At 48.7% G+C, this 20,575-nt stretch overlaps 1 long non-coding RNA gene across 2 annotated transcripts in view; it reads right to left on the bottom strand.

The window, feature by feature from the left end:
• Positions 1-14,623: 14,623 nt before the first annotated feature.
• LOC114701256 overlaps positions 14,624-20,575 on the bottom strand; it is a 30,732-nt gene continuing 24,780 nt past the window's right edge. Inside the window, exons 3-7 of one of the 2 annotated variants that reach the window (XR_003735803.2) lie at positions 18,509-18,575; positions 17,061-17,153; positions 16,025-16,107; positions 15,376-15,930; positions 14,624-15,263 (exon numbers count right to left, since the gene is read on the bottom strand). This is a non-coding gene — a long non-coding RNA (uncharacterized LOC114701256). Of the gene's footprint in view, positions 15,264-15,375; positions 15,931-16,024; positions 16,108-17,060; positions 18,576-20,575 lie in introns of both variants that reach the window. The other variant, XR_005093070.1, reaches the window with a different exon arrangement.

Raw genomic sequence — 20,575 nt, 5'->3', positions numbered from 1 at the left:
CGGGCTTTGTGGGCAGTTTCTGGCTGTCTAGTCCCTGCTGCTGACCTCACATGGTCTTGGCTCTTCTGTGTGCCCTTGATCTCATTCTTAAGATGTCATTCATGGCCTGAAGAGATGGCTCATTGGCTAGAGAGATGGCTCTGAGGTTAAGAGCACCGACTGTTCTTCCAAAGGACCCGGGTTCAATTCCCAGCACTCACATGGCAGTTCACAACTGTCTGTAACTCCAGTTCCAGGGGACCCGACACCTTCACACAGACATACATGTAGGCAAAACACTGATGTTCATAAAACTGAAAAAAGAAAAGATGTCAGTCATGCTGCATTGAGAGTTGCCTGCTCAGAGGGACCACATCTCACCCAGACTAATTACAACCGCACTGGTGGTGTTAATGGGGGCCCACTTTCTGAGTGTGGAGCAGGGGTGTTAAGATCTTGTACCTGGAGGGATTTGATGACTCAGCCCAGAAGTATGCTGCCCTGCCAGTCAGAGCTCCCAACTCCCTTTCTCTGCTGCTCTCTTAGTTCCAAGCCTGGAAGTCCTGTCTTGTGTGAGAAAGTCCCTGGTCCTGACAGTGCACTTAGGAGCTCCGCCCAGCCTTCATCTTTCCATCCTCTTAGGATTGTCCATATGTGTGGTCCTACATGTAGTTAAAGTTTTCCTGGTCTGGCCTGGCTCGTGGTCAGGACAAATCTCTCTCACCTGTCAGTCCTGCAGTCGCTTGGACCCAAATAAACACACACAGGCTAATATTAATTAAAACTTCTTGGCCATTAGCTCAGGCTTACTACTGACTAGCTCTTAAACTAAACTCTTAATTTATATGTTGTCACGTATTCTGTGGCTTTACCTGTGTGCTATTACATGCTGCTTCCTGGGCGGCAGGCTGGCGTCTCCTGACTCAGCCTTCCTTTTCCCAGAATTCTCCTTGTCTGCTTATCCCACCTATACTTCCTGCCTGGCTACTGGCCAATCAGCGTTTTATTAAACCAGTGTACAAAAGCATTATCCCACAACATTTACCCTTTTCTGTTTAATTAAAAAGGAAGGTTTTAACTTTAACATAGTAAAATTACATATAACAGTTATCAAGCAAGAATTACAGTTACAATATATAGTCTATTTGTATTTGGCAAAGTCAAAGAAAATATTTTGTTTATCCTGTATTTGTGAGTCTAAGATTTCATATCTATCTTATCTTTTATCATAACCAAGGAAAATTATAACTATCTAGTCTTCAATTACATCAAAGACCTCAGAAGGATATAATACTACCTAAGTAAATAAGAAGTGCATTGTAAGGAACTTCCAAAAATCTAGAATGACAGAGACAGCTGCCTGCCTGGACAGTCATCCAAAGTTCCTCTGTAATGTTGGGGCATCCATGTTCAGTCCATAGGCCTAGAGTCTCTCAGTCACTTCTCTCTGTAGAGTGACTATCCTTTAGAATGTCTGGCAGTTTCTTCTTTGAAGCAGGAACCTAAAGGACCATATCACCTTGCAAAGTTCAGTGGTCACCTTCCTATGGGTCCTGCATGTCCAGTTGATACATTTTGTCAAGCAGTCCAGGCAAGAACAGTTTCTTGTCCAACTGGCTGTTTGTGCTAAGAAGATAAACTCCATGTGGAGTGTCTTTGATGCCCATCTTCCTCTTTGAAATAAATCAGTGCTGCCAGGAGCAGACGTGTCTCACTGTCCAGAAAGTTTTTTAAAACATTTAAAGTGCCATATTCTGACATTTAAAGTGCCATATTCTGGCCGGGCGGTGGTGGCGCACGCCTTTAATCCCAGCACTTGGGAGGCAGAGCCAGGCGGATCTCTGTGAGTTCGAGGACAACCTGGGCTACCAAGTGAGCTCCAAGAAAGGCGCAAAGCTACACAGAGAAACCCTGTCTCAAAAAACCAAAAAAAAAAAAAAAAAAAAAAAGTGCCATATTCTGTAGGTCTTTGAAGTATTTGAAGATTACCTACCTAATTGAAATATATCTATGTATACCTAGAAAACTTAGCTAATATGACTATAAGTTTGATTATCATAGACAACTAATTATTAATTTCTATTTCTCAATTATGCACTACAATTTCAAATGAGTTGCACAAGCAAAATAAACAAGAGTAGAAATATACATACAGTATAACAAAATTAACTTTAAATATGTACCAATAAACTAAAATCTATAGCAATTTAAAACAAGTTGCTCTTTAAAAGTAGATTCAATAACCTACCCCCTTATCCTATCCTATATATATCCTATATTTCTATATCACCTACAAGCTGATGCTGAGTCAGGGATAGAGGTGGTGTTTGTATCTGGATGAAACTGTATGGGGGTCAGGGTTCTGTGTGAGTTGACTATGGGGGTCAGGGTTCTGTGTGAGTTGACTATGGGGGTCAGGGTTCTGTGTGAGTTGACTATGGGGGTCAGGGTTCTGTGTGAGTTGACTATGGGGGTCAGGGTTCTGTGTGAGTTGACTATGGGGGTCAGGGTTCTGTGTGAGTTGACTATGGGGGTCAGGGTTCTGTGTGAGTTGACTGTATGGGGGTCAGGGTTCTGTGTGAGTTGACTATGGGGGCAGGGTTCTGTGTGAGTTGACTAGGGGGGGCAGGGTTCTGTGTGAGTTGACTAGGGTGGGCAGGGTTCTGTGTGAGTTGACTATGGGGGCAGGGTTCTGTGTGAGTTGACTATGGGGGGGCAGGGTTCTGTGTGAGTTGACTAGGGTGGGGGCAGGGTTCTGTGTGAGTTGACTATGGGGGGCAGGGTTCTGTGTGAGTTGACTATGGGGGGGGCAGGGTTCTGTGTGAGTTGACTAGGGTGGGGTCAGGGTTCTGTGTGAGTTGACTAGGGTGGGGGCAGGGTTCTGTGTGTGTTGACTATGGGGGGGGCAGGGTTCTGTGTGAGTTGACTATGGGGGGCAGGGTTCTGTGTGAGTTGACTATGGGGGCAGGGTTCTGTGTGAGTTGACTATGGGGGGGCAGGGTTCTGTGTGAGTTGACTAGGGTGGGGGCAGGGTTCTGTGTGAGTTCACTATGGGGGTGCAGGGTTCTGTGTGAGTTGACTGTATGGGGGGCAGGGTTCTGTGTGAGTTGACTATGGGGGCAGGGTTCTGTGTTATTTCTGGGGCTGTGGTGGGGAGCAGTGGAGGATCAGAGCTGCTCACCTATGGGCAGCCAGGAAACAGCAGAAGAATGGACCAGGGACAAGGACACGTCCTCCATGACCTACTTCCTCCAGCTGGGTCTGACTTTCTAGGTTTCAACCAACTTCTAATAAATAATGCCATCAGTGAACAATCAAACATGGACTTTTGGATCATTCCAGATCCAAACCAGAACTGTCTGATTCCACCTCACTGAGGAATTCTAATTTCAGGGGCCCCTTCTCTCAGCATCTGTTTATTAAGGACAAAAATATCCATGTTGCATTAATTTATTTATTATGGAGACAGGGTCTCATGTAGCTCAGGCTGGCCTCAAACTTATGTAACCGAAGATGACTTTGAAGGATGGACTGACTTGATCCTCCTGCCTTTATCTCCCAGGGGCTGAGATTACAGGCATATGCCACCATACCCAGCCTCATTTACTTATTTACTTTTGTACACACGTACATCCTACCAATACTTCAAATATTTCAAATCATCTCCACATGTGTACTTTAGAGATGTTGCAGGCTGGCCTCAGGCCACTGGGATAAAGCACATTGGATGGTAAAGGAATTTTCACACAATGGTTTGGTTTCCCAGTGCAAATAGAGCACATGTTTGCCCCACAAGTGTGCAAAAAGAGAAACGGGCGTATCTTAGTGCAAAACATTTTTCAGCTCAGAAGAGCCAGCAGTTAGCCAAGCTTTGGGGCAGATGACAGCCGTTCCTGGAGCGGCTGTTTCCTGTGTATTTCTCGGTTCAGCATTGGCGGAGCACAAGTCCTCCTCCCAGTCACTTCACGCTGTCATCTAGACACCACCGAGGGTTGGAGGACAGTGGATGACACACACTTTGGGAAGGTGGTTGACTGTGGTGGTACTGTGTTCCCCAAAATATTGTGCACCCTAATAAACTTATCTGGGGTCAGAGAACAGAAAAGCCACTAGATACCTAGGATAGGCAGTGGTAGCGCACGCCTTTAATTCTAGCATTCCAGTGGCAGAAATCCATGTGTTCAAGGATACAGCCAAGCGTGGTGACTCACGCCTTTAATCCCAGAAAGCGAGCCTTTAATCCCAGGGAGTGATGGTAGAAAGCAGAAAGGTATATAAGGTGTGAGGACAAGAAACTAGAAGCATTTGACTGGTTAAGCATTTGGCTGGTTAAGCTTTTAGGTTTTGAGCAGCACAGTTCAGCTGAGAACCATTCGGATGAGGACACAGAGGCTTCCAGGCTGAGGAAACAAGATCAGCTGAGAAGTTGGTCAGGTGAGGTTAACTGTGGCTTATTCTGTCTCTCTGATCTTTCAGTTCACCCCAATAACTGGCCTCAGGTTTGATTTTATTAATAAGAACTTTTAAGATTCCTACTACAGTAGACCATTTAGTACAAGGGAGAGGAAGTTAAGTCACTGGGGCCGCATCCTCACAGGGGGTGTTGAATCCCCAACCCTGCTGGTCTTCCTCTTTTGTTTCTGGTCACTGGGCCTCTCCACAGGCCTGAGGACCACCGGAGCCCCTGAAACCACAAGCCAGAATCTCTTCGTCTCATTGGCTGGAATTATCCAGGATTCTGTCAGGGAGAGGAAGTTGGCTAATGCATGTTTGTAAAGCAACATGGAAGACAGGGAGAGTGGAAAACAGGCGTTGAGCCACGTAGATCCTGGATCCTTTGAGCCACGTAGATCCTGGATCTGAATCCAGTGATGCTCCAGATTCTTAACCAGCAAGGTCAGGATCTGAATCCAGTGATGCCCCAGATTCTTAACCAGCAAGTCAGCTTTTATGAGGTTAAAAACTGCCTTGTGGGGCATCTGAGAACTGGCCAAGGTGACCCAGCTGAGGGCACAGGAAGTGCTGGCATGTTGACTAAGATCATGTGACCTGAGCACCAGCTACAGGTCTGAAAGAAAAGCTTCCCAACTTGCCTCAGCTCAAACACGATGAGCATTGTTTTGAAATGTGATAATTAAAACACCAAAAAAATTCAACAGAGGGCCTGGAGAGATGGCCCAGTCAGCAAAATACTTGTCAACTGGTACATGCTTCACTTCCAGAACATAGGTTAAAAATGGCAGTACACACCAATCAGGAGGCTCTCAGCCCACCACTCCGGTCAGTAAGACTCAGATTCAGTGAGAGACCCTGTCTCAAAAAATAATGTGGATGGTGATTGAGAAGGACACTCTAGGTTGATCCATGACTAACACACACACACACACACACACACACACACACACACTCACAGATGAAATCAACAAAAATAACACAAGTGAATATTTAAACGCAAATTACACATTTGTGTTTTAGTACCAGTTTTTAATTTAAAGCCCATCACAGTGGGAGAAGCACTTTATTTTACCAAGATAATAACCTTAGTAATCAATGTTTTCATTAAAAGCCTGGAAAGCACTTCTGAGCCAGCGTGGCACACTCACGCGGGCCCTACTCTCTCCACCCGCTCACAGAAGTACTTCAGCAAACAGAATCACATTCAATTAGTGAGTGCCATCTTTGAGACTCACCCTCTTCAAGTACACGCACGTGGAGGTCACCCTACCGTGCCCCCTCACGAGCTCCCTCCCGACCTGGCACCCAAGTGTGTGCCCCCTGTTCCACACTGCCCTCGCGTTAAGCCTGACTTCACTTCCCTCCTCCAATGAATGGATCAAGACACACAACCTCCCTTTATGTGTCTCCGTCTGTCTGTCTGTCCAGCAGCATGAAGTCCAATCTCTCTCCCGATCCCAACCCACCCCTTCCAGAGAGACTGCCCTCTCCATTCTGCTCTGCAGGCTTGGGCTTTGGCCCTGCACAAACACGGCCTCCCTTGATGCCCAGCTCCAACCATGCCTAGTTCCCCCTCCCTCACAGGCTTCTTAATGCTTCTCTTCCTGCCCACCCACCCCGTAACAACTTCCTGCAGACGCCTTGCTATCCACGCCTGCCTCTGTGCCTTTGCTAATGCTCTTCTCCCGCCTAGAATGATGTCCTTCTGCCTGTCCCGCTTGGCTGAGATTCCCGGAGCTGCGGTGCCACCAGAGCAAGGTGACCATGTTTCTCCTTGCCCCCCACAGAAGCGCTCACTATTACAATCGTTCTGGAGTCCCTTAACCCATATACCCTCCTGTATTATCGAAATGAAAGCAGACATGTGGGGAGACACAGACAGCCTCGCAGGCGGGGCATCAAAAGGCCTTTTAAACCTCAGCAGAGAGCCGGGCGGTGGCGGCGCACGCCTTTAATCCCAGCACTCGGGAGGCAGAGCCAGGCGGATCTTTGTGAGTTCGAGGCCAGCCTGGACTACCAAGTGAGTCCCAGGAAAGGCGCAAAGCTACACAGAGAAACCCTGTCTCGAAAAACCAAAAAAAAACAAAACCTCAGCAGAGGTGTGGAAAGCCTGGACGGAGCCCACAGCCCTGTGCCGACTCTTAGACGAGGTCCTGGTGTTGCTGCATTCGGTGAACCAACCGAGAGGTCACAAGATGGCTTAGGAAGGGCCCTGCCAGTGAAGCCCAGAAAGGACAGCAAAGGCTTTGATTCTAGGCTTGCCCCTTGGAGTCTCCTGAAGATGTGACTTTCTTCACAATACTTAATTTTCGTTAAGTAAGAAGAGAGATTTCTGCCAGCCCCTGTCTCACAGACTCGTTGCTCCCCACATGTGAGGGACGCAGGTGGTTAAGCACAGACACCTAGACACTACAGTGGCCCCAGAAGAGACGCTAGGTTTCCTAAGGACATGGGTTCTCCGAAGCCAGTTTGCAGCAGACAGGAAGTAGAGGCCTTCAAACCTAGCTGGGGCAAATTTGAACTGTCCAGATCCTTTCCCTACCCAAGCAATCGGGTGTTTTAAGTTTTAAATGTTCTTTATTCCAGACCCCAGCCTCCAACTTCTTTGTTTTCTATTTCTGTCCTGGCAGCTGTTTCTGCAGCATCCACATCCACCGCAGCTGTGGCTAGTTGCTTCTCTCGCCTTCCTGCCATGGTGCCGCCGCCGCCGCTGCAGGAAGCTCAGTGGCCTTCAGTGGATGCTGCTGCTCTCCTCCATCGCTTCAGCTCTCACTGCACGGTCAAACATTACCTTCCCATCAGAAACACAGTTTGGCCCTGAAGGGGAGATCATAGTGCTTCGTGCCACTCAGACACACAGCGGCATCCTCCAGGGTCCTAAGCTCCCGGGCCACCTGACTGCGATCTTGACATATTCTCACTGATGTCTGTTGTGTTGATGTCTTGAGAAATAATACCTGTGATCATGAACAATTCAAATACCTCTGGAACATGGAGCTAGTTAAGTTTGGTTGGTCAGAGAACAGGGACTAACTCCAACTAGGATTACTGGTTTCCCAAAATGTTACTAAGAAGCTGGCTAGTGAAGAAAGGCCACTGGCCTCTGGTCATGGTAGGAAAGCCTGGAGAACAGTCTTCCGGGCCTACACAAGCTGGTCCAGGTTCCAGGTCATCCTTGGGAGAGACATTCTGAGGAACTGGTTTGATGCAGATGTCGTTGATGAGGGGATTCAAGGCCAGGGGCTCTCACAGTGGTGTTGGCCTCAGGGTCTTGATCAATCTCTTCCAGAATGAGAACAATTATCCAGGCGGCGTATCCTGACTCTGCTGAGGATTCTGTCCTTACATGGAATGTGACTTGGGGTGGGGGAACACACACACACACACACACACACACACACACACACACACACACACAGAGAGCTTGGTGAACACTCGAAGTATATATAGCTAGAATCATGGGAGCTTTAGATATGTCTGCTTTCCTATGCAATTTATCTTACTTGCAAAAACATTTATAATTTGCTTACTGCCATATTAAAATCTAGATAAGACCCGTTTACAGGAGGCCCTCGTTCCTTTCTTATCTGCTTTTGAGACATCTTGTAATAAGACTTTCCCCCCCGGTCTGTAGTGCTTTTTCAATTTTTCAATCAATGTAGCTGACACCAGATAATTTCAACACAAGGGACATATAACACCGGCCCCATATGAGCGGTGACCTAATTTAGTGAATCTTGGGCTGTTTATCCACACTATCTTGCCTGTGAATATTTGAAAGTGCATAACCATTGTAATCTCCGGGGAGAAAAGGAAAATGGAAGGCCCACAGAAGTCTCCCTGGTCTTGAAGGTGATGAAGCAAACGGAGGCTGTGATGCGCTCGCTCAACAAACCCGCGCATCAGTTAACTGGAATTTTAGTATGTGGGATCTGTACACTGCCCCTCTGGTGCCTTCTCCCTTGCTCTGTCCTCTGTCCTTGCTCAACACTCTGGATGCTCTCAATCTTCCATGGTTCTGGGAAAGTGGGGCAGTGGGATGGGCAATGGTTGAAGTCTGGGTGTTTTTCTTGGCAGTTATGTGGGTCAGCGTAAACGAGAGCAAAGATGACGTGTCACGGACAGAAGCACCTTGCCCAAGGACGTGCCAGCCATCCTGTATGTCCAAGGCACCATGTGGGCTGCTAATAGGAGGCCAATGTCTTCAGCAAGACATGTGCCCCATTTGAAGGTATTTCCTTAGCAACTACTAAAAATGTATAGTGTGGGGCTTGGGTTGTAGTTCAGCTGGTAGAGTGACTGTCCAACAGGCACAAGGCTCTGTGCTCCATCCCCAGAACTGCCTAAAACTGGGCATGGTGGAATACACTTGGAATCCCAGCACTCAGAGGGGGAGGCAGGAGGATCAGAACTTCAAGGTCAGCCTCAGCTGCACAGTGGATTAGAACCCAACCCGGGACACTTGAGAACCTGTCTTCTGCAAACAATAACACATAGACAGACAACAGTGTGATTAGAGACTAAGATACTTCTATTCATTTCTTACTAGTTAAACAGAAAATCCCAAGAATAATATTTGGCAAGGAATGCATTCCCCAAAGAAACCATATCAACTCATCTATCCATAAAATGTTGACAGTGTTTGGTATTTTATAATTTTTCTCTTAGTGATACAGAATTCAGCTGAAATCAGAAGAGTAAATGGATGTACAAATAATGGACAACAGAATAGCTCCTTTTATGATGAAGAATAATTTTAATTTTATTCAAATCATATCTGAGATATTTCCAGTTATTGGCATAGTGGACTTAACTTCACATTTTCCTGAATTGTTTGATATTGATTATACAACGCCCAAAATAAATATGTTGAATATATTGTACATACTCCAAGCCTTATGCATGTAAAATTTTCATGGCGTATTTTAGTAGAATATATTATAGACAATAAGCTTGGAGCAGTTTTTTTTTTCATTTGTTATTACCAAATGACAAAACAAAATTTCTAGTTTTTACAAGTTCACTTCCAGACATCTAGTATCTAAAATATTATATAAAAGTTTAATATCTTTAGCATTAAAGTTTACTAGGACTAGCAAGATGGCTCAGCATATAAAGGCACTTGATACCAAGCCTGATGAATTCAGCTAGATCCCTGGGACCTACAGTGGGAAGAAGAGAAATGACCGCTGAAAATTATCCTCTGACCTCCATGTGTACCATGGCATGTACACCTCCCCAAAAATGAATAAATGTAAAATAAAAGTTTACAAACATGTTTCCTTGTGGCCTCCTTGGCCCATGTCTGATTTCATACGTTCTAAAACTTTAAGTTAGCCAAGAAAAGAATTTCTAGAAGGAACTCATTCCTGGTTGTGATAGACCTTTTTCACAGAAGGCAAATTGCTCTTCAGAATTCTTGTTTTATTTGAGTTAGACCTGGTGATACATTTTCAGGAAAAAATTAAAGCCAGAAGTATCAACTGCTGACTAGAAGTTTGGAAATAGCAGAGGGTTTCCTTATAACGCCATAGAACCCACAGAGTGACTCCGACAATCAATATTCCTCCACCATGCAGCATTAGCAGCAAGATTCTTCAAAAGTTGCTGCAGGGTTCATGGATTGCTGGCTGAGATCACAATGTAACTAAACTGAATTAAAGCTAAAATAGAAAGAATATGATTTAAGCAATAAATATGAGGCTCTTTTGCCTGGTCCTGAAAACAAGGAAGCTTTGATTGTTGTAAGAATAACTTTGAAAAGAACTGGGAGGGACTTCAGCTGCCCCCTGCTGGGTTTCAAGCCCAGGCCTTTTCCCCACTTCTTCCTTTTCCATTTCCTAGAGGATCCTGGGAAGACCAAAGGAAGCGGGCAAAGGACACAGAGCCAGTGAAGGGGAGTTAGCAAAGCCACATTGACTTCCAAGTGCAGTGGCCAGTGACGCTCACTTTAATAATGCCTTTTATTTAATTCAATATATCTCACGCACAGCCATTTCTGTAGCCAACATCACAAACAGTCAGTGAGCTCTTCCTCATTCCAAATCTTTAAATCCAGGGTGTGTGATATTCTGAATTTTGGGTGCTTAGGGACTTTAGGCGGGGTGGCCAGCTGCCCTTGTGAATAACATGGAGTCTGTGTGGCATTCTGAGGGCAAACCCGGAATAAATACAGATGGAGAGGACAAATCAGGAAGGACAGGAAACAATCTGACAGGCCAGTCAAGTTCTAGGACAAAATCAGATCCTGAAAGGATAGAAGGAAAGACCCTTAGACTCACTCACTCTGCCCTGTGTGCCCAGCCCAGGGTTCTTCAAGTTCTGCAGCCTGGAGGTCAGGTACTGAGTCCCGATGAACCATCCAGGGTTCACCTGGACCACAGCTGTGGCGCTGGGGAATGAATGCCCTGTGCTTGAGCGGGAGTGAATTCACTTGTGAATCTCAGGGTCGATGTCTGGCACCTGTGTGTGCTAGTGTGCGTGGCCAAGTGAGGAAAAGAGCCCACGTGTGTGTGGAAAGGGGAGAGAAGCCTGGGTAAGCCCAGGGCAGCTCCCCAGAAATGGGGAGGGTCCTTTGGCAGAGACTTGTTCCTGGCTACCAGCCCTACCAACCCTCCTTCCCAGGACCCCTGCAGCTCTTCAGTAGACATCCTGAGCATCTACAGGGAGCCAGGTACTGCTACATGCCTAGAGCCCGCCTTGTCCATGCATTTTATATCACGCTGGCCTCTCGTGGCAGTGGTGTCCATGGATGCCCTAGTCTCCCTGGTTTTGGGCAGCCTGGAATGCCCAGAGACTCCAACCCAAATCAATAAGCCTCATGGTCTACAGGATCTCTTCTCTGCTTATTTTTCCACCATTTTTCTCGTGTTTCTAAAACAATATTTTGTTGAACTTTGCATGTATCCAAGCCCTCCCCATTCAGGCTATCAAGAATTGGGAAGGCTCCTTGGTAGGGTTGGGTACACGGGGGAGGCCATACTCAGTGCAGGGGGACATGCTCTGCAACCTTCCTGTCTTGGGGCTGATCCCTCTAGAATCAGTCGGTCTGGTGGGTTTCTGGTGTTTCCTGGGAACTTGCTCCACCCGGGCAGAAGGCAGAGAGAGAACAGTAGCAGAGTCCTGTGAGGAGGCAGGGGACACATCAACAGAGCAGGATGCCTTAGGCAGGTGACACTAACATTCAGTAGGCTGAGACAGGTGGATTGTACTGCGTTCTAGGCCAGCTTGAATTACAGAGTGAGACCCGGTCTCAAAACAAAACAAACAAACAAAAACAAAAAAAGAAAGAAAGGAAGGAAGGAAGGAAGGAAGAAAGAAAGAAAGAGAGAGAGAGAAAGACAGAAAGAAAGAAAGAAAGAAAGAAAGAAAGAAAGAAAGAAAGAAAGAAAGAAAGAAAGAAAGAGAAAATGAAAATGCAACACACTAGAGGTCCCTGGAACCAGTTATTGAAGGGGAGGTGGAAGCCGCCTTACCTGGACCTTTGGGTCTCCTCGGTCTCCCTGAAATTCCTCCCCATTGGGCTGGGGGCCTGGAGACTAGAGGGATGTACTCCCAGGTTCTGGCAGAAGTCAGTTGTAGGCCACCCACTACTGGGTCCCCATGCTCACCTGCCACCCCAGGAACCACCAACCTCTGGCCCAAGAGCATCCTTTCCTGTCTTGGTTTGGGGGTCGGGGGCAGGGAGAGAGGATGGATGGATGTGAACTACATGAGCCCCCGAGTCCCCCTCTGAAGGGACTCAGAGTTGAGGTGGTTTAAGAGTGTTGAGCCAGTCAGTCAGCCTGCTTGCTTCTCTAGAAAGTACAGCTTGGCGTTCAAGCTAATAAAAAAGAGGTCAGCACCTGTGGCAGGCAGGCAGGCCTGCTCCATCTCCTCATCCTGACTCCTCTCCACGCATCTAAACTTGCAATAGCAGCAAGAGAAAACAGAAAAGCCTCAAATTCTCAGTTGTTGGAGCCAGACACCCCCCCCTCCGTCCCCCCTTCAGAAGCCCAGGGACAGTTTGCAAAGTTTTCAAATCCTCTAGTAAGAAGCAACCACAGACTTTCTCCTGCCCACACCCTCCTCCTGTCCCCGACAACAGAAGCAGCTTTGGACTTTGCAACTTGTCACAGACAGAAACACTCAAGAGAAGGCTGTTCATGAATTCGGGTCGTATAATTTTCAGAGTCTGATGTCTTGCAAGGATGACATGGCTGTGGCAGCCAGGGGTCCGGGGCGGCAAGTCTGAGCAGCTGCTCCGGGCTCTGAAAGGCCCTGGACAATGGGCGCACTGTTCCCAGGGCAGGCCTCCAACATTTGCATAGACGGTTCTGCCTGGTTGACCAGGGGCTGTCCTGCTCCGCATTGTCCACAGATCACTTCGAGATGGCAGAGGTGACAGGACTCAGGTGAGAGCCACAGTGGGTTGACGTCCAAAGGGCATGAGGAGGAGCTGTCCTGGGAACCTCGGCTTGAGCTGGTTTGCAGGGAGTCACGTGGTCGCTTCTGGAGATTTCCTCCCACTGTTGGTGGGGGGGAACACTGACTTTTAAGAGGATCTTGCAGGGTCCAGTTAGGGGAGCATCCCCGGGTACCCCTTCGTCTCTAACAATCTAAAAACGTGACGGACCAATGGGTGTTCACTCTTGGAACGCATGTTCCATGTGGAACTTACTATGCCGCCGAAACGGGGGGGGGGGGGGGGCAAGGCTGTCACAGTGTGAAACGGAATTTCCTCTTCTCCTGAAATGACATCTTGAAAAATTGACACCAAGGTGGGGGTGGGGGCGGGGCGGCAAAGCCGAGATGTGAAAATACTCCACAGCAGAGGGTTTACCTCCAAGCGACTAACCAGCCAGGCCAGAAGCAGTGCTGGTTTTCACAAACCGGCAATGGGTTTTGACACCTCCAGAGAAGTCGCCCCGGCGCAGCACCTCGGGCACCAAAATGATTTTTCCCGCGGAGCTGATGTTTTGATCTCAGCTGAGAAAGTTTTTGTAGGCCCATGCTTCCTCTCTGGAGCTTTGATACCACAGCCCACCACCTTCAGCTCCAGTAGGTAGGATGAGGGGCTGGAAAACAAGCATTTATTTCCACGCCCACAGTTCCTAAATATTGCCAGTTCTTTGCTTAGAGAAGCAGGACTCTGAAAGAGGAAATTCCAGGGGAGGGGCCTAAGGCGGAGCGGCGGGTGGGGGTAGGGGGGAGGTTGGAAGATCAAGATGGGAGGGAGCATTTTTCTGCATCTAAATAGGCCACGGTCTGAAGCGTCTACAGCATCATTTCTGTCAGGTCAAAAGGCTTTATTCCCACAGGCAGTTTTGTGCCTCTCGCAGGCCGGGGTCCCCACAGGTCTGTCTCCTTCTCCTCCCCCACATCCTCTGTGCGCCTCTGTGCCTGCTCATCACCACCCGAGTCCAAACAGGTGCTAGCAACGGTGCCGCGTTCAGATCTGCAGGGAGCTGGCCGGCTGCTGGCCCCGGGAGAGCCTGGCGGATGATGCTTTCGAGTTCCCACCCGTTTTGCACTGCGGCTTGCCGCACCGCTCATCTTGGGAATATAGCGATTAATCCAGCCGCAGGTTTCCAGATAAGTGACTGCAATGGAGACTGTTGGCGAGAAAATAGACAATTATCCGCTGTTAGCTTTACATAAAGATCGCATTAACTCAAATTAGTTATCAGACAAAAGAGCGTCGGCAAGCGCGCCCTGCCCGCCCGCGCCCTGCACGCGGGCACCTCGGGGTGCAGCCGGGCAAAGCCTGGGGTTGGGCTGGGGCCTCACGACGTGAGGCTGGGAGTGGGAGGACGCAGAGGGGGACCTAGGCTGCTGTGCTGACCTGGATGCGGTGGGAAGGGGCTGCCCACAGGGTCGGATTAGCCCGCCCCTGAACTCCAGCGGTCCCACTTCAGTCCGTCCCACGCTCGTCCCTTCTGCAAGCTCTACGCGCCGAGCCAGCCTGTCAACGCGGTCGGTAGTTCTTTCGTCGCTAGCAGGGATGTGATTTAATTACCCTAGACGTGGCTCCGCGTTCTCCACTGCCCTGCTAGGTGCACCGGACCCACCTGGTGATCCACCCCTTCCGGGCCACTGTCCCTCCCCACCGCACTTTGCGGAGCCCGCTCTCCGTAGGATTTGCAGAGAGGAAAAACGAAGAGCTGAGGGCGAGGGGATGGGGGTTACAAGACTTGGGGCGCGGGGGGGGGGGGGGGGGGGGCTGAGAGCGGCCTGCGGCAGGCACAGGCCAGTGCGCTCTCAACAACCGAAGTTACGCGCTGTCGATGCACAGCGCATCTTCGCCACCCTGGTTCTCCTGTACCCCCTTATCGTGGACACCAGCTTTCAGGAACAAGATAGATTTCACGGACCGCTGTCGGTGAGAACAAACACAGCGCCCAACATCCCGATGGGCTGCAGCGCCCAGCGGGGTCCCCACTGCCGTAGGCGCACACTGGCGGCGGTGCTTGCCGCCCGACCGGCCTACCCGGCCCCGGGGTCCCCGGCCCCGCTGAATAGGGCGGATAATGACCCCCGGTTCCCAAGGCAGGCTCTCTGCTGCCTGGTGAGCCTTGGATTTGTGTGGTCCAAGCCTTTCCCAGCTTGTCCCATTCTGTCACCGGGATAAGGGGCTCCCTCGGCTCGTTTGCACCTGCGTCGCTTTTGGCTCCTTCAGGAATGCGCTGAAGCTTGTAATCAGCTTTGTGAAGCCATTGAGTGCACGGCTGAGCGAAACTTCCAAAGCTCGAGGAAAACTGGCCGGCTGAATAGGAGCCAGCATGGGGCTGCTCTCCAAGCCTCCGCGCTGCCAAATTCCAGCAGAGCGCCTCACAATCGCCTTCCCCACACTGAGAAAAGTGAGAAAAGAAAAGCGAAAATACCAGTCACCGGGGTTAGCTGTTTGTTCCCAGATTAATGGCAAGCAGCTCCCTCCTACTCCACCCCCTCCACAAAGCTCACCAGTTCAGGAAATATGACAGGGAGGGAGGGCAGTTATTAATAGCTCCCCAACTGATGTCACTCCCCGGGCGGGGGTCTTCTGGGGCTCTGGAGGGTCCTTCAGTCTCAGTTGCTGAGCTGAGCTCCAGCGGCCACGTGTGCCTTAGGCCTAGTAGTTGAAGCGCATCTCGGCTTGAGCAGAGAGCTGTGGCTGAAGCCGCACAGAACTCCCAATCTAGCCTGAAGGCTCCAGAGAGGAAACACCACTGACCACCTCACTCCTTCTACACCGGCCCAGCAGGGGCCCGGCCACTCTGGCCCCTCAGCAACAGGTGTCCTAGGCCTCCCTTCAGAGGAGCAGGGAGGTAGCACTCCAACTTCCAAGACTCTGTGCTGGTCTTGGTGACTCCAGAGACGGAGGTGCCTGCAGGGGCACAGCCACAGCAGCTGTGTGTCTCCCTGCTTCAGGCATCTGTGCTGTGGTTTCTAAGAGTCAACTCCTTCAGACAAGTATCTCCATGTGCCTCACAGGCCGTGGCTCATTCTCCCGCACTCCAGATGAGTGAAAGCTTCCCTCTGGAAAACAAAAAATCCTTGCCAGCCAGCCAGCTGACAAAAGACCAGGCCACTTGGAAAAGGCAAAGCCATCCTTCTCAAGGTCCAGGCATACCTGCATTCTGGGTGGTTGCTCATCTAGCCAGGGCTCCTCCTTGTGCAGCAAAACCAGGCTCTAGAACGGTGCATGCAGTGTTCCTGTGGAAGAGGCACAGATGCCCGCTTACTGCCTGGAGGCTGCCTGGTCCCTCTCTGAATGTGGCCCGCTAGGAACCTTCGGAAAGGAAACCTAGAACCCTTTCTCTGGATTGCTCACGAGACCCTCTACTCAGTAAATCCCTGTAGGAATCACCTGGAGAAGAGAAAGCCGAGGCCACATCGTGACCTACACATAAAAACTTGCATCACAATGGCTGTGGACTTTCTTAGCTAATTAATCCCTTCCACCCTTCCTGGGAGCACAGATCTGGATGTCCGTGTATGCCTTCCAGCAAAGAGAAGTTCAGTCCTGTGGGGTTCTTGCTGTAATACCTTGCTTCTGTGGGGGCCTCATGATGTCTGACTGTGGCTCTGTGCTATAAATAGTCCCCTGGTAGATCGAAAGGCTTAATGGGCCTCTTTAAATACCTAACTTATTATAAAGCCCTGGGGAGAATAACATTAACAGGCAGGGAGGGACAAGAATCACGATCCCCCTGTAGAAGTCCTATTACAGTGTTCTTGGTTGTTCTCACGGTGCAGAGTGGGCCGGCTTTTCCTATTTATACACCTGAATGTGCGGTGGGGGATAAAGCACACCAGAGAGTGTGAGAGACAGCCTGTGTGAGCAAGGAGGAAAATGAACTTAAAGAGGTCGAGGGGACTGTCCCAGAATTGCTCAGGGGCACCCTGGCTGCTGTCGGCTCAACGCGAAGGAGCATCACCTGGAGCACTGTTTGGCTTCTAAACACGCTTCGCTTCGTAGTCTGGTGGACAGGCAAGGAAGCCCTCCCTTTCAGACAGACCAGGAGGGGCACAGTCCCCCAACTTGGCACCGAGAGCGAATGGGGGACTCAAAGAAAAGTGAAATGACTCTGAGTGCCCAGACGGTGTGTGCTCACTCCACCGAGATGACACGGAGCTGTTTGAACATCCCAACGCGTGCCACCCACCTTGACATCCAAAGTTTACTTTTTTATGGCGAAGTTCGACTCGACATGTTCGGCAGCACCTCGTCTCCACTCTCAGTAACAAGTCAGGAGGATCTGCAGCAATTCAGAAATTAGTGAAATTTTATTCCTGGTGGGGGCACTGGATTAAGAGGCCGGGAGAGTGTGAAGCTAGTCAACGTGTAATTGCATGATAAGGCTCTCACGAGGAATTTATTGGCCAAGTTGCTATTTCTATTCCTTCCTAATCTCGTTTAGCACATGCGTTCTCTGCAATCTGTCTTCATAATCTCCTGTAGCAGAATGGCAGCCAATGGAAGCCCGCGTGTTTGGAGAGTAGACGAAATATGCAGAAGTGCGATAAACTGATGCTAATTACCCGTATTTAGGACACGGAGTGCAGAAGATCAAGGTTTACAAATAACTAACCAGAGCCAATGATGATGGCTTCCTTGTGTGGAATATATCGGAGGGGACCAGATAAGGGTTTCACGGGCAGCAGGGATTTATTGGTCAAAGGCTGTACCTTCTACTTCCCCACTTTTATATGGCAGTAAATTATTTCGGCTAAATTCACCAGGACATCACTCTTTCATTTGGCCATGTGCCGCGACTTGCTTGCTCTTTGTGTCCATTCAATGCAAATCCTTGTAGTTTAACATCAGCTGATAAGAAACAAATAATTGAAGTCATAGGTAATTCCCTTTAAATCGGGCATATAGGAGGGTCCCAGGAAAATTGAGACGAGGTGAAGGGCAGGGGCTGAGGGGAAGCAGCATCACCTTTAGCCTCAGACCACACGCCAATCACCATGAGCTCACCGCCTTCGCTTCTTCAGGCAGCATGGTCTGCTTGCCGACAAGAAGAAAGACCCACTTCCAACATTGTACCAGCCGGGGCAATGCTCCTGTCTGGAATCCTGATCATCTAAGGATGACCACCAAATAATATCGAAGTACAGTATTTCTCCCCTCACCACCCCAGCACGACTTAGTGTTTGCCACTGGCCCTGTTCCTCTGTAACTCCTGGCTCAGAGAACAGACACGAGAGGGCTCAGGCTGGCGAGCTGGTGCCAGGTGGAGGGTCGTGGTGAGTTCTTGGCATCACGGTGGTTGCCTCCCATGGGCTTGAGAGGACATCGGGCAGTAACCCGCTGCACACATGCAGGTTCATTTTAAAACCTGGGTGTTAACTAAGTATAGCCAGTGGCTCGCTTCATTCTTGGAGAAATTCGAGGTTCTTGTCTGTAGCTCTTTGAGTTGGTCGTGGAGACCGCAAAGTGTATTCTCTGCTAGACCCATGTGGTGAAACAGTATTGAAATACAAGGAGTCGTGCTTCAGTTTGGGGATATGATCTTACAACACCTACATAAAAAAGGTATTAGGAAGGGAGCTGATCAAATTATTTTTCATTCTAGATCACATGGACCACAGATTATGTTGAGCTTACCTCCATGGGCACACACCTTTCCTCTGTATTCCAACAAGCCTGGGGCATGTTTCTATTCCATGTATCGCTGTGAAAGAAAAAAAAAATTCCAGAGACTTGTGCTGAGGCTAAGGGTACGTCAGTCTCTAGAGGATAAAAACATTTCATATGTGTATCTTAGAACCCAAGGCAACTGGGATGAGAGGTTTAATTAACTGAATAATGAGTCTATAATGTGTTGCCAAAAAAATATCTTTAAAAACATGTCCATTGTTCTGTGAAAGTTAACTTGTTATGAATTAACAACTGTGCTAACAACAGTGTGTGGTTAAAAGGCCGTTGTTGCACATGCATTCTAAAATCATTCATTCAGCTGGACATGGTGGCATGTGCCTTTAGTCCCAGTACTTGGGAGGCAGAGGCAGGAGGATTTCTGTGAGTTTGAGACCAGTCTGTTCTATTGCATAGAGAAACCTTGGCTCTAATAACCAAACAACAACAACAACAATAAATTATTCATTGAGGAAAACAAATATTTTCCCATCAGCAATAGTCAAGTGGGGGGTGTGGGGGTGGGGGGGGAAGTACAGGTTTTCTGGAAAACTTGCCGATTACAGAACAAGTCCATTGCTCAAGGCATTGCATAAGTTCACATTCTAAGAAGCCCATCACTCCACACAAACATCCTGTGCCAGAGTGAAGTGAGTTACCTGGGCCTGAGGTTGGCTTTTGATTTTGACTTAGATCTCCAGAGCCAATGGGGTAATGTCGTCCCTCGATCCGATCCATCAGCTTTCCTCTCTCAGCTACAGGAAGTTAACTCACAGGTCTGACTAGCGTCCAGCTCCTCCCTGTATGTGTGTTTTTTTTTTTTTTTTGGTTTTTCGAGACAGGGTTTCTCTGTGTAGCTTTGTGCCTTTCCTGGAGCTCACTTGGTAGCCCAAGCTGGCCTCGAACTCACAGCGATCCGCCTGGCTCTGTCTCCCGAGTGCTGGGATTAAAGGCGTGCGCCACCAACGCCCGGCCCTGTATGTGTTTTGTATGCATCTCTGAGACATCTTCACCACTCAGTGCTAGTTGTCTGTGAAAGTTAGTAACCATTATTTTCAAAATATGTTAAGTTCGGAAGACATTAACCAGTCGAACTGTACCAAGTTAATTTAAAAATTGTTTTTAAATAAATGGTTTCTTTCTGTGTTCTTGAAGACAGACACAGAGACCAGCTTTGACCTCACCAAGTATCTCTGGGCAGACATGAAAAAGCACAAAGAGGGGCTGGAGAGATGGCTCAGTGGTTAAGAGCACTAACTGCTCTTCCAGAGGTCCTGAGTTCAATTCCCAGCACCCACGTGGTGGCTTACAACCATCTGTAATGAGATCTGGCTCCCTCTTCTGTATTCATAATAAATAAATAAATAAATAAATATTAAAAAATAAAAAGAAAAAAGAAAAAGCACAAAGAGAGAAAAGTTACCAGATTATTATTATTATTATTATTATTATTATTATTATTGTTATTAATGCCTCTGCAAGTGTGTGTGCCTCTAAAGAAGTGAGCAGGTGTGGGTGGGTGTGAGCATGTGTGTATTCTTGCAGGTGTGTTTGTTCATGCAGGCATGGGCAAGTATGTATATCTGTGCAGATGTGGGCGTGTGTGTGTGTGTGTGTCCCTGAAGGTGCATATATGTATTTGTGTGTATCCCTATAGGTTTGTTTGTGTATGCAGGTATGAGCAAGTGTGGGCAAGGGTGTACGTGTGTGTGTACCTGCAGGTATGTGCAGGTGCGTCTGTGTGCAGGTATAGACAGTTATCTGTGCAGGTGTGTATCCCTACAGGTGTGACAGGTCTATGGCAAGGTGTGTGCATGTGGCCACAGGTGGGTCTGCACCAGAGCAGCCTGCCGCAGCTGGCACTTAGCATTCCTGCCTCAGTGGAGCCCAGAGAGGGGCAGAGAGGAGAAAAACAGAGGAAGGGTCTGGGCTGATTTCTTTCTGGGGACCAGCTGCTCCCCCTAAAGCTCCCGAGTGTTCTCAGGGTTCACCTTGCAGGATTAGAGTGGGGGTGGGCCCCTAAGCTGTTCCTCATAC

The sequence above is a fragment of the Peromyscus leucopus genome, chromosome 17, assembly GCF_004664715.2.
Source record: "Peromyscus leucopus breed LL Stock chromosome 17, UCI_PerLeu_2.1, whole genome shotgun sequence".
Lineage (NCBI taxonomy): Eukaryota > Metazoa > Chordata > Mammalia > Rodentia > Cricetidae > Peromyscus > Peromyscus leucopus.
Note: the sequence above shows the minus strand (reverse complement) of the source record. Positions and strands in the feature narration are given on the sequence as shown.